The following is a 14,299-nucleotide window of genomic DNA, read 5'->3' as shown; positions in this document are numbered from 1 at the left end:
CGGAGGAAAGCATTGGAGTCTAGCGGGTTTCCGATCTTTGGACTATATTTTGATAGGCGTCACGCCTATATTTTGATTATGTCTATAGAGACATCGATTATTTATTATTATTTTGTATGCGCTTATGCGCCTGGATATGTTATTTTTATTTGGACATTGAGATTGGGCGTGCCAGACTCTTTGGGCACCGTCCATTAGCTTTATTTTCCTATTTTTGGTAGAAAGCAAACTCAAAAGCTAAAAGCTTGTCATATTTTTGTAATTGGGCTATTTTTGAGCAAAAAGATTGGAAATATATATTAAATACATGCTTTGTGAAGCGCTCACACAAGGCATGGGGGAGATTCAACCCAATTTGTCTCTTGTCTCATGTCGTGCTTGTTTTTACATTGGTTTTTGTGCTAAAAAGTAGAGTGCTTTGTTCTTGGGGACCTTTGGGAATTCACTACGTGAGCTACCTGCGTCCGATCTGCGCACCAGTGGTATCAGAGCGGAGCAGAGATCAAGGGCTTCCAATCGCTACCAATCTCGGGCGAAGGTGGAGCTCCAGGAACAAACGGCCTCTACAGTCAATCTCGTCGCGAACCGTCGATACAGGCAGACTTCTGGCGATCTAGAACCCCTGTTTCCACTCTCAGATCGCGAAGGACCACTCTCTGTCGGCGGAGGACCACTCCCTCAACTCCATGAACAAGTCGTGATGAAACTGTGAGAAAAGCTCTTAATCCTATTAATCAAAAGCTTAATCATAAAGCTTAAGGGTATTAGAGAAGCTTGATTAGCTTCAAATCAACAAATCGTTGCCAAGAGGAGGACCCCCGAAAATCGCGGAATCAAAAAAACGCCCCCCCCCCCCTTCACGATCAAAAACGGCGGACTTACTGATCTTCTTAAGCTTATTAGCTTAAGCTTAATTTATTAAGCTTAAGTCATTCTACTGGGCAGACAAGTCTGCAAACTCTCGGTCACGCACTCCAGAAGACAAGTTTCGCAAGTCGACACTAATCAAGTACTGCAAGTCCTGCAAATCGGCTAAGTCCAGCAAGTCAACAACCCTGCAAGTCAGCTAAGTCTGCAACTCTGCAAGTCAGACTAAATCAGAACTGATTAACGCTCGAAACTCCTAGAAGACTTGTTCGTTTGCAAAAACTCAGAACTGGAAAGTTGTTCGCAGCAAGCTGTTTTACCTATCTGCAAGTTCGTTGAAGTACTTTCAGCAAACGGAGACAGAAATATTTCAGAATTTCTGAAAATTGAAGAAGAAAATACCCAAAATACATAGCCTTGTAACCCCAAATTTGAGCTACGCTCATCCCGCTAACTGATTTTGAGTGAGAAAGGTTTGTTGAGTTTTACAGGATGACTACCCCACATATGGATGATCCTATGGCTGAAGACGACCTACCCGAGCCTACCATGGAGCAAAAGCTGGAACTTATCATGTTACAATTGGACGAAGAGCGAAGAGCTAGGCAAGCCTTGCAAGCGCAATTGACAAAGCTACAAGGAGCGTCCACTGATAAAGAAGAACCTCAAGCTGAAGAACTGATTCGCCGTACCATCGACGCCACTCTTGAAGCACAAACCATTCGCAAGGAATCCAAGATAAGTAAACGAAGTTTCAAGTTTCGCACTTTCAATGGCATAAGAGAAGGAAAGACTGTTTTATCATTCATTAGCCAGTTTGATGACTATTTCCATGAGGAAACTTATCCCGAGAAAGATAAAATCAAGTGTGTTACTAATCATCTGATAGATAGAGCATCACTTTGGTGGATTGTCGTCCGCAAGAGCATAGAATGTCCTGCTACATGGGCAGATTTCAAGAAGAAGTTCATGCAAAATTTCCTTCCACCGCAATTTCATGAGAAGGCTATCAAGCAATGGGATTTACTTCAACAACGCGACCGTGAGCCTATTCCACAATATACAGAGCGTTTTTGGAATGCACTTTTACAGCTACGCATGCTTGAAGACGTACCAGAGACGACCCATAAGCGGAAGTACATGTCTGGACTTCTTGGACATTACTACGCTGAGGTGAATATGTTCAAGCCTGTTACCCTTGAAGATGCCATCTCCTTAGCTCACGACACTGAAGATAAGTTACGCGGAAGAGATCGACGACCACATCCATTCCAAGCAAACGGTAATTATGGATCTAAACAATTCAATTCAAATTTCAGAAGGTTTAATCCAGGTCGTTTTTCATCTCCATCTTTCCGCAAGAATTGGCCTAAACCACCTGCATTACCATCCACTGTCAATCCAAATCCTAAGCATATCCAACAAGCAAATCCAAATATACCCAGACTCCCAGCCATTGCAAATAATGTGACCAAAGCCAAGCCCATCGTATGCTACAAGTGTCACCAGCCAGGCCATCTCGCAGCAAATTGTCATTCAAAGAAGCCATCAGCACATATCAACTACCTTGGAGCTACGGACGAGGACGAGCATGAGGATATGCCGGATTTCACTGAAGAAGAAGATGATCCTACTACTACTTCCGACACTTTACCAGGTATGCCTACTTTACATTCATTGTTGACTATGAAATGTATGGTGCATGGAAAAGAAAGAACTGTATTGCATGATGACGGTAGTACGCATGACTTTATTTCAGCAAAATTGGTAAAGGAATTGAAATTGCATACAGTACCTACGCATTATCGCATAAAAGCTGCATTTTTAGGTACTAGGTACAATGGCACACAAGAAGTTTAAAATTTAGAAATTCAAATTGGTCCATATATTGAAAGAAGAAATTTCTTAGTTGTCCCATTACAGTCTAGCGACATTATTCTAGGAATGCCATGGAGACACCAACATAATCCCAATATAGATTATTCCACGCACACAATGAATATACATTTTCAAGGAAAATCTATTACCTTATTTGGTATGCATGCATCTCATATGTTTCCACTGCTTTCGCATACTCAAGCAAAACGTGCACTACGCAAGAATACTAAATCATATCTCATTTGGGTGAATGAATTGCACGCAAAAGAAACTCATATGCACCCTAGGCATAAGGAATTTCTTGCATATTTTAAGGACTGTTTTGCAGAAGACCTACCACCAGGTTTACCTCCATCACGTCCAGAAGACCATAAGATTGACCTAATACCTGGCACACAACCACCTTGCAAAGCCCCATATAGGCACAATCAAATAGAGCAAAAAGAAATCCAGAGTCAAGTAGAAGAATTACTAAATAGAGGTTTAATTCGACCTAGCAGTTCTCCATTCGGTGCACCTGTGCTCCTAGTCAAGAAAAAGAATAATACTTATCGGATGTGTATTGACTACCGAGCATTAAACAAGATCACTGTAAAGAATAGGTATCCTATACCTAGAGTTGATGACCTTATGGATAAACTGCAAGGATCTTCTATATTTAGTAAAATTGACCTTAAATCTGGATATCATCAGGTGAGGCTAGATAGATCCGACATATTTAAGACTGCATTCAGGACACAGTTTGGCCATTACGAATTCTTAGTTATGCCATTTGGATTAACTAATGCACCTGCTACTTTCAGTAGAATGATGAACCGTATTTTTCTAAAATATCAATATTGTGTGATTGTTTTCTTTGATGATATTTTAGTATTCAATCAAAGTGAAAAAGAGCATTATGAGCATTTATCATTAGTTTTTCAATTACTGAAAGAAAATCAATTGTTTGCAAATCCTGACAAGAGTGAATTCTTTAAAACAGAAATAGAATATCTAGGTCATATTGTATCAGAAGAAGGAATAAAAGTTGATCCTAAGAAAATTGACGCAATATTGCATTGGCCTATTCCTAAAAATGTACATGAATTACGCTCATTCCTTGGTCTTGCTAGTTTCTATAGGAAGTTTGTACGTAATTTCTCATTACTTTCTTTACCACTGACCAAACTTCTTAAGAAAGGTATTGTTTATCAATGGACTGAAAACCAGCAGAAATCCTTTGATTTACTTAAACGTGCATTGACCAATGCCCCTGTCCTACAATTACCTGACTTTAACAGACCATTCTTTCTAGTTGTGACTGATGCTAGCGGATCAGGAATAGGAGCCGTGCTAATGCAAGATAACCATCCAATAGCATATTCTAGTTCTAAGCTGAAACCCTCTGAGCTTAAATATTCCACCTATGACAAGGAACTCTTAGCAGTTGTTCAAGCATTGAAACAATGGAAGCATTATTTAATGGGTTCAGAATTCATGATAAAGACCGACCAGCAAAGCATTAGACATCTACTTAGCCAACCCCAAATTTCTGACCGTCATATCAAATGGGCTTCATTCATTCAAAGTTTCCATCCTATCATTCAATACCAACCTGGAAAAGAAAATGTAGTTGCTGATGCATTAAGTAGAAGACCTGCAATTCATAACATTTCTATCATATCTTTTGATTCTTTGATTGCTATGAAAGACACATATCACCAGGATATTACTTTTCATTCTGATTGGCAAAAATTAGTTCAAAATAATTTCATTCCTGTTGATTCATTGTCATATAATGATGGATTCATGTTCTTTGAAAAGAGACTGTGTGTTACTATTCCATTCCGATCTTTTGTTTTGAATGAAATTCATTGTCCCCCATATCAAGGTCATAGAGGTATCATTTCTACATTACGCATGTTAACTGAAGATTTTTATTGGCCGCATATGGATGCAGATGTGTCTAATTTTGTTTCTGAATGTCTGATTTGTCAAAGAATAAAAAGACATCATGGTAAACAGTATGGGTTATTAATGCCTTTATCTATCCCATCTAAACCTTGGGAACATATATCTATGGATTTCATTACTGGCTTACCAAATACTAAATCTAATCATGATATGATTTGGACAATTGTAGATAGATTTAGTAAGCAAGCATATTTCATTGCATGTAAGAAAACTTTAACAGCATCACAAGCAGCACAGTTATTTTTGAAAACTGTTTTTACTAACCATGGATTGCCGAAAGTGATTATTTCAGATAGAGATTCTAGATTTTGTAATAATTTCTGGATTACACTGTTTGCAAATCTAGGCACAAAGATTGATTTTTCATCTGCATTTCATCCAGAAACAAATGGACAAATAGAAGCCACAAATAGCACCATTCTAGATCTTTTACGTGCATACACTATCTCTAAACCTCAGACATGGGATACTCACTTACATTTATTACAGTTTGCTTACAATAATACACCTCACACATCTACAAAGAAAGCACCTTTTGAAGTTATTTATGGACATAGATTATCTACACCTGTTGCATCTTTGTCTAATAGAATACAAAGTGCCGATGATATTGCTGTTATGCATAACACTATTTTTGATGAGGTCAAGGATATGATTGCTAAAGCCCAACAATCATATACCAAACAAGCCAACAAGAAAAGACAAGCCATGAATTTCAAAGTTGATGATTATGTTTGGCTTAGAATAGAAAAGCGTAGACTGCAAAGTGTAGATAGACATCCAGTTGTCAAATTAGCCCCTAGATTCTACGGACCATTTAGAATCATTCATAAGATTAATGACAATGCATTCAAGTTAGAACTGCCATCACATTGGAAAATTCATAATACCTTCCATATTAGTTTATTGAGACCATTTAGAGGACAATTACCTATCCACCCTGTCTATGAAAACCCACCTTTACTAGAAGAAGAGACTGAAATACTTGAACCAGAAGCCATCATAGACACTGACTACATGACCACTAGAACTGGCCGAAGGTATTCTAGATATCTCGTGAAATTTAAGAACCATCCTGTAGAAGAAGCACAATGGATGCACGCTAGAGACCTAAATGCTTTCCCCACTCTGTTAGCTCCACATTGAGCTAATAGCAATTGAGGTCAATTGCTATCCCACCCCGGGGGTATGATGCCAGGAGGCATATTCCACGGTGGATTCCGTGAGGTTTTACGGTGGATTCCGTAAACTTAGATGACCGGGGCTCATACGCAAAGAGGATTCTTTGTGCGAGAAGTTGATGGGGACGCCTGTCCTTTTCGGGCGTTTCATTAATTTAGTGTGTACATGGGTGATTCCATAGCGGGTGATTCCGCAAAATGCATATTAAATTAATAAACGTTTATGAGTTTAGAGTGCGCACTCGTAATAAATTAAGGTTAGGATTTATTTCTAACCAGTTGATTTATTTATGTAGCTGAAGACTGCTAGGTATTCACTTTTGTCGGTTTAATTGTGTTATTTTACTAACGATTGTGAATGCTTCAGTTGATGTGTAGAGATAGCAGCAGTGGCGGAGGAAAGCATTGGAGTCTAGCGGGTTTCCGATCTTTGGACTATATTTTGATAGGCGTCACGCCTATATTTTGATTATGTCTATAGAGACATCGATTATTTATTATTATTTTGTATGCGCTTATGCGCCTGGATATGTTATTTTTATTTGGACATTGAGATTGGGCGTGCCAGACTCTTTGGGCACCGTCCATTAGCTTTATTTTCCTATTTTTGGTAGAAAGCAAACTCAAAAGCTAAAAGCTTGTCATATTTTTGTAATTGGGCTATTTTTGAGCAAAAAGATTGGAAATATATATTAAATACATGCTTTGTGAAGCGCTCACACAAGGCATGGGGGAGATTCAACCCAATTTGTCTCTTGTCTCATGTCGTGCTTGTTTTTACATTGGTTTTTGTGCTAAAAAGTAGAGTGCTTTGTTCTTGGGGACCTTTGGGAATTCACTACGTGAGCTACCTGCGTCCGATCTGCGCACCAGATTCTTGGCATGCCCTGGAATCATAGAATAGATTCAACCATCTTCTCTCAGAAAAAGAAGGTAGAACTCACCAACAAAGGCAAGAAGTACAAGATCCAAGCTGGAGTTTCTGGAGACACCATACCTATGGTAAGCCATATGCAAGTCTCTAGAGCAATTAAGGATTGTGTTCAATGTTGTCTGCTTTATGTCACTGATGTAAAAGATAATATGAATGCTGAAAACCAAGAGCAACTTCAGCTCTTGGAAAAGTATAAAGATTGTTTTTTGGAAGATCTTCCTTATCAACTTCCCCCAGAAAGGCCAGAAGACCATCATATTGATATTATCCCGGGCAGTTCTCCTCCTAATATAGCACCATACCGTGTGAGCCGTCCTCAACAAGAAGAAATCAGAAAGCAAGTCGAAGACCTACTCAACCGTGGGCTAATTAGGCCAAGTAGCTCACCATTTTGTTCACCGGTTCTTCTTGTTCAAAAGAAAGATGGCACGTTCAGGATGTGCATTGATTATCGAGCCCTCAACAAAATCACCGTGAAGAATCGGTTTCCTATTCCCAGAATTGACGACATTTTGGATTGTCTAGGAGGCTCAAAGGTTTTCAGCCGCATTGATTTAAAGAGTGGTTATCATCAAATTAGGGTAATACCACAAGATGTATACAAAACTGCTTTCCGCACTTCATACGGTCTTTATGAATTCTTGGTGGTTCCTTTCGGATTAACCAATGCACCAGCCACCTTTAATCGAATGATGGAGCGCATCTTTAGAGAGCATCGACAATATGTCGGTACTTTCTTTGATGATATTCTTGTCTTTAGCAAGAATGAAGAGGAGCATCATCAACACTTGGAAATTGTTCTACAATTACTACAACAAAATCAACTCTTGGTAAATGGTAAAAAGAGTGAATTTTTCATGCATAAAATAAATTACCTTGGGCATGTCATCTCTTTTGAAGGGATTCAGATGGATCCTGAAAAGATCAAGATAATCCAAGAATGGCCTCATCTTCGTGATGTACATGGTGCGATCGTTTCTTGGCTTATGTTCTTATTACCGCCGCTTCATCAAGCATTTTGCACATATGGCTTCTCCACTTCATGACCTTACAAAGAAGAAGATCTCTTTCCAATGGAAGGAAAAAGAGAAGGCAGCCTTCACAAGGCTGAAAACAACTCTTACTTCTGGACCTGTTCTTATCATTCCAGATCTGGTAAAACCATTTGTGGTGGAAGCAGATGCTTGCGGTGATTGTATTGGTGCAGTGCTAAATCAAGAAGGCCATGCCGTAGCCTTTGAAAGCCGCCGTCTAAATGATGTGGAGAAAATGTATGACATTTATGAAAAGGAGCTCTTAGTAGTGGTTCATGCTTTAAAGATATGGAAACATTATCTTTTAGGCAATGAATTCCTTATTAAAACCGATCATCAAAGCTTGAAGTATTTCAAGACTCAAAAGCATTTGCAGGAGAAACATGCAAGATGGGAAAATTTCTTGTCTATGTTTCATTTTCAAATTATGTACACTCCAGGGAAACAAAATGTAGTTGCTGATGCACTTTCTAGAGTGCCTCGCATTGCAACTATTACAGTGGCTCATCATGAAGATTTTCAAACAATGAAGAATACTTATGATGAAGATACTGATTTTGCAGCAATTTGGTCAAATTTACAGCAAGGAGGTTCTCATCCAGATTATTCCATCAAAGATGGTTACCTTCTCATGAACAATCGCCTTTGTGTCACTCTTCCTGTTCGACAAAAGGTGCTTAAAGAAAGTCATGAACCCCCTTATGCAGGGCATAGAGGGAGGGCAGCCACTCTAAGTGCAATTGAGCGCTACTTTTATTGGCCAACATTACGAAAAGATACACATAACTTCATTGAGGCTTGTCTGGTATGCCAAAAATCCAAATATGATAGGCAGAAGATTCTAGGATTGTTGCAACCTCTTCCAGTGCCCAAAGATCTATGGGAATCTATCACAATGGATTTCATCTCAGGTATTCCAAGAACACCTCAAGGTCATGATATGATTTGGGTCATAATTGATAGATTCAGTAAACAATCACATTTTATTCCATGTCATAAAACATTGAAATCCGCACAAGCTGCAAGACTTTTCATTCAACATATCTTCAGATTACATGGTATGCCTTCTGAGATCATTTCAGATAGAGACTCCAAATTCACAAGTAACTTTTGGCGTGCTTTATTTGAGAATTTGGGAACCACTTTAAAGTTCTCCTCAGCTTTTCATCCTCAAACTGACGGCCAAACAGAGGTGATGAATCTCACTCTTTTGGATATGTTGAAAGCTTATGTTAGTGAACATAAGTCACAATGGGAGAAATATCTTCCATTATTGGAGTTTGCTTACAACAATACAGTGCACTCATCCACAGGGAAAGCTCCAAATGAAATAGTACAGGGTAAAGTGATTCCTCCTCCAATTATTCGCACTAAAGATAAGATTTTTGCTGCTGATGAGTTTGCTTCAGATTTAAAAACAACAATGGATCAAGTTCGAGCCACTATCAAAGTTGCGCAAGAGCGACAAAAGAAGCAAGCAGATAAACGAAGAAGACCTTTGGCTTTTGAAAAAGGTCAATATGTCTTGCTAAAGTTTGATAAAAGCAGGCTCAAACAAGGTTCTGGTCAAAATTCATCTTTTCCAAAGCTCTCCAGTAGATACTTTGGACCCTTCAAAGTGATTGAGAAAATAAATGAAGTTTCTTATCGACTTGAGCTTCCTACTCATTGGAAAATACACAATGCTTTTCATGTAAGTTTGCTAAAACCTTACATAGGACCAGAACCAAAGGAACCCATTACTGAAGATCCCCCAGAAGTTGAAGAAACAGAGCAACTCTTGGAACCTGTAAAGATTTTGTTTCTCAAGGATCGAACCACGAGAAGTGGCCTTGTGACACGAAAATTCTTGCTAAAATTCAAGAATCTACCCACCACAGATGCACAGTGGGTAGATGAAAAATTCATGAAGGATTACCCAAATATTCTACAACAATATCAAGAAGATTTTCAGCTGAGGACAGCTGAATAAAAGCCAGAGGGCTGTCACAACTCTATAGAAACAGAATTTGTATCCTTTTTCATTAATTTATCTATATAATGATTTATTAAATTTATTTCCTTTGCACTAATTAGATATAAAGAAAAGTGCATTGGAGCTGGCCACTGATGAGTGGTCACAGGTTATGGTGGACCCACACGGTGGGTTAGAGAAAAGATAGTTCACACTTCCACCTATATGACCCGATTGGGCGCCTGTGACTAGAACTTACGCATATCAAGGTTAGACTTGCACACAGAAAGGATTGATGCCTTGAAGTGTGGGCTAGATCCACCAGAACAGACAGTTACAATCAACAAGATGGCATGATCATGAAATGCTTGTATAATGTGCATGTGTGGGCTGAAAGCTTGAAATGCACATTTCTTTGCATAGGAAAGTCACATGAAAATTCAGATATCATTTTTGCGATGTACACGGAAAAAGCTTTCATATGATACCCATATTGGGGAGGTCCCTAAATTCTAGGAGATCCCTAAATTTTAGGAGGTCCCTAAATTTTAGGAGCCTCGAATTAGCCTAAAAATGCTAGTCCTAAAAAATAGGGATGTCATTCTAAAAATAGTAAGTTCTGTACTCTGACTGTGCTTACTAAATTTGGTTGTTTCTATTCTTGACAATATTCAACCCAAAAAGGAAGGCCATAAAGAAGAGACAAGTGTCAAGACACTTGTCACACAAGTTTCCAAGTGTCCCACCACTTGTCACATCTCATGACATGTGGCTGGACACTTGTCTTGTGCTACTCCACTTTCCCCTTTTGTACTAGCTCTCCCCTCTCCTATAAATAAGAGCTCGTTTTTCTTCATTGAGCATCATTTTTCTTTGCTGTAAACTCATGTACAGCACCCACAGATAGCCAGAAACTGGCCCCATCCATCCCCATCATCATCCCCCACTTCTCCATTATCAAATTCCTCCATATTCCCTCTTCTATCACTGCTGTTTTACAAGACAGCAAGCCTGTAAATTCATTACAGCACCTCCTTCTTGAGCTCTTTCTTCCATTTTAGCTACAAGAAGCAAACTCTATCCCTGTACTGCTGATCAACGATGGAGAAAGGCTGAATTCCCCTTTTTCTTCTCTCATACTGTAAAGAAATCAGTTCTTATCATTGCATAATAGATAATGCATGTGTGTTTGTACATCTTTGCATGATCTTGTGAGAGTGAGAATTGCTTCTTCTCACTCTCAGGTTGATTGTAACTGAGCTCTTCCCTAAGGGACTTGGGTTGAGCAAAAATACATTCCTTCGGGGAGGGGGGGGGGGGGGGGGGGGGGGGGAGGGGGTTGCCCATCTTCAACCCTCAATCTTGTCTCCATTACTTTTACATTTTTATGGCTGTAATTTTGTGAGTAATTTTCATTTTCAGCTTTAAGTGTTCATTCTCTTTTCTATTAAATCTCGAAAACAAGCAAATATCATAATTGTTAAGCATACTACGTTGTTCGGGGCGTTTACACGATTTATGCTGTTTTAGGGGAACGGAATGCGACTATGCCTTACGGGCAGAGAGGTAGAGCTTCGCATCCCTCTCGTTTCCCATTCTCCTTGAACCAAGTGCAGTATAAATCCGCTTTGACCCTGATGTTTCTGCACAAAATAGTTTGTCTGGGGCTTGATGCTAGCTACCACCTAGGAACTTGACCATTAGGAAAACTCTGATTCGGGTCAATCCTAAGTGGGAACGGCCGGAATGCTTCCGCTTCGTGGCAGACTCGGGAAGACCTAGATCAGCAAACCTCATGACATTCCTTGGGAGTGCCGGGAGGCGCTTTCTAGACTCTCTTTCCGATGGGCTGTTAAGACGTGTCCTACAAGTGGACAGGGGGATACGTTATAGTTGGTATCAGAGCGAACCAATGGAATATAATAATTACAAGGAAACTTAATGAGGGAAAATAGAGCAATGTTGCCACTAAGAACATTTTCTCACTTACTTATGGATGCTGGCATGTAGAGTCGCGAAGCATGGAACAAATTCTTTGTGTTCCAGGTTATGTTTACGACTACAATGCATGCTTCGGATTATCGATGGAGGCTAGGCATGATGAATATTCTAGATCGTAGCTACAATCCTTTACCCCTGTATATGGAACAGAGATGGACAGGTGAATTAGAAATATATTACATAGCGGCCCACCGACTTGCATACCTTCGGACCAACTTGAAGAGAATCAAGTGGATGAAGGATTTAAAGATCATGAAGCTGTTCATCTTTGTCGAGGCTCACGCAAACGTAACCCTACATGTCGGTAGTCGAAAAGTTAAACGAAACAAGTATGTGTACGAAGAAGTGACTCGAGTAATCCCTGCCGATAGAATGAAGGTGCTTGGATGTTATGAGAGAAACGGGTATCAAAGGAAGGGATACCCCAAGCTTCCTATGATCTATCGATTTCTCAAAATCCATGACCCCACTCCATATTATTACTCAGTCCCCATAGCCGAATGTAACACAATCTTATTTTCCCCAAATTAATGTATCAGCTTGTTCTACCTTCCCGAAATAATTGTACTCAAAAGGGCTATGCCCACATGAATGAATAAGATTTTTTTTAAAATCACTATCTGTCATGGCTATAAGTATTGGTAAAGGAGTTAAGTGATTAGGTCACTTGTCTAAAAGCTGAACTGGGCTTATTAATGTAATGTGAGAAACGTTCAGTAAGCTTTTAATATAAAGAATCTTATTGCCCAGGCGCAACCTCAAGTGCAAATTCCTAGTCCGACCTTTGCACTAAATATGGCTGTAATTCAAGAGAAGAAGTTCCTTCTCAATCAAATCAAGCCACCTGAATTCGATGGCAAGGGAAGGACCATTCAAACTGACGCCGAGGTCTGGATCGAATCCATGGAGGATTAATTCGAGGCAGCAGGTTACTGCACCCGCCAACTAAGCTATGCTCGCCAAATTGAAGCTTACCGGCGAAGCAAGACTTTGGTGGAAACAATAGTGCAGAGACCAAGGGATCTTGGAAGGGTCAGTTACTTGGGAGAAGCTTAAAAGAGCTGTGCGAGGGAGATATCTGCCACCTACCTACCACACACAGAAGATGAATAAATTCTATGAATTAAAGTAACTTGGACTAAAAGGAGTTAGAAAGGGGCTATCTGTCTATTTGATTAGACTAAATAAGCTAGATCAAAATCAGGAAACTAGGGAAGAACCTTCATGATTAAAGGAATATGTAGATGTATTTCCTGAAGAGCTGACTGAACTTCCTCCTCAAAGGGAAGTCGATCACGAAATCAAGCTAGCGCTAGGAGCTGCACCAATCGCAAAGAGACCATATAGGATGTCAATCCCGGAAGCGATTGAGTTGAAGAAGCAACTCAAGCAACTGTTAGACCAAGGCTACATTCGTCCTAGCAGCTCGCCATGGGGAGCTCCAGTGCTGTTTCAGAAGAAGAAAGATGGAATGCTTCGGCTATGCCCTGGAATAAGTGATGCCCTGGAATAAGCTGCAAAGGGGGGGAAGAAGCTACTAGAGCTCAATGCATACCTCGAGGAGTAAAGAATCCATGGCTACCATTTTAACTATGAACTAAAACTTTTCTCCACAAGCTATGTGGGCTCAAGTTCTCAGGGAAAATGGCTCTGAGACTAGTTGAAGGGAGTGAGCCCTGAAGTGGAAGCACGGAGTGGAAGCAAGAGCTATGGTGGAAGGAGCAAGATAGCAAGATAGAGAGAGACACAAGATGTTGAAACTCCAACCGTCATAATGTGTGATCGGCCTTCCCTTTTTTCAAAGAATAAAGAATGGAGTGATAATGATGGGCGTGCCTTTACCCCTAATAGGTACATATATATATACTATAATTTATGCCAAGCATGTATCCACCATTGACAACCCACTGATAATAAGTGTTACAAGGTGCCCAAATCAAAGGCAAATCAACCCACAATCACAACCTTTATAGTGATAGTATATGTATAAAGCATAAGAGAGTCACCCACCACTGACTCAAATAAATCAAGCTCTGTGTGAAAATACCAAGTGCTCTTATTGGAGGGAATTTGGAATATCCCCAAAGTAGCAAATGAAGCTCAATGCATATAGCTCGTAACATCCAAGTGTCCGATGCCCAAAGTACGTCATGTATATATCCAAGGGCATATACTTTCATAAGTCTTCAAGCTCGCAAGCGCAAATAGCCATTGCCCAAATGCAACCAATCGAGCTTAAATCTAAAATATAGAGCTTAAGATGAGAAAATCCAAGCATAGACAACAATGCACGCATCAACATAACCATATAGCATACTCGAATATCATGTAGGTATTCATATACATAAACAATAATTGTGAACACTTCTTGTCCAAACTAGAGTTGTTTTATTATATGTAAATTAAAGTACTAAAGACCACACAAGAACCAAACTTTGTTAATGCTTGTATTTGTAGTAGTCCCTACCACGCTCTTCATTTTGAGCTGTTGTCCATG

The sequence above is a fragment of the Lygodium microphyllum genome, chromosome 11, assembly GCF_053477565.2.
Source record: "Lygodium microphyllum isolate KBCC chromosome 11, Lygodium_microphyllum_v1.1.10, whole genome shotgun sequence".
Taxonomy (NCBI): Eukaryota; Viridiplantae; Streptophyta; class Polypodiopsida; order Schizaeales; family Lygodiaceae; genus Lygodium; species Lygodium microphyllum.
Note: the sequence above shows the minus strand (reverse complement) of the source record.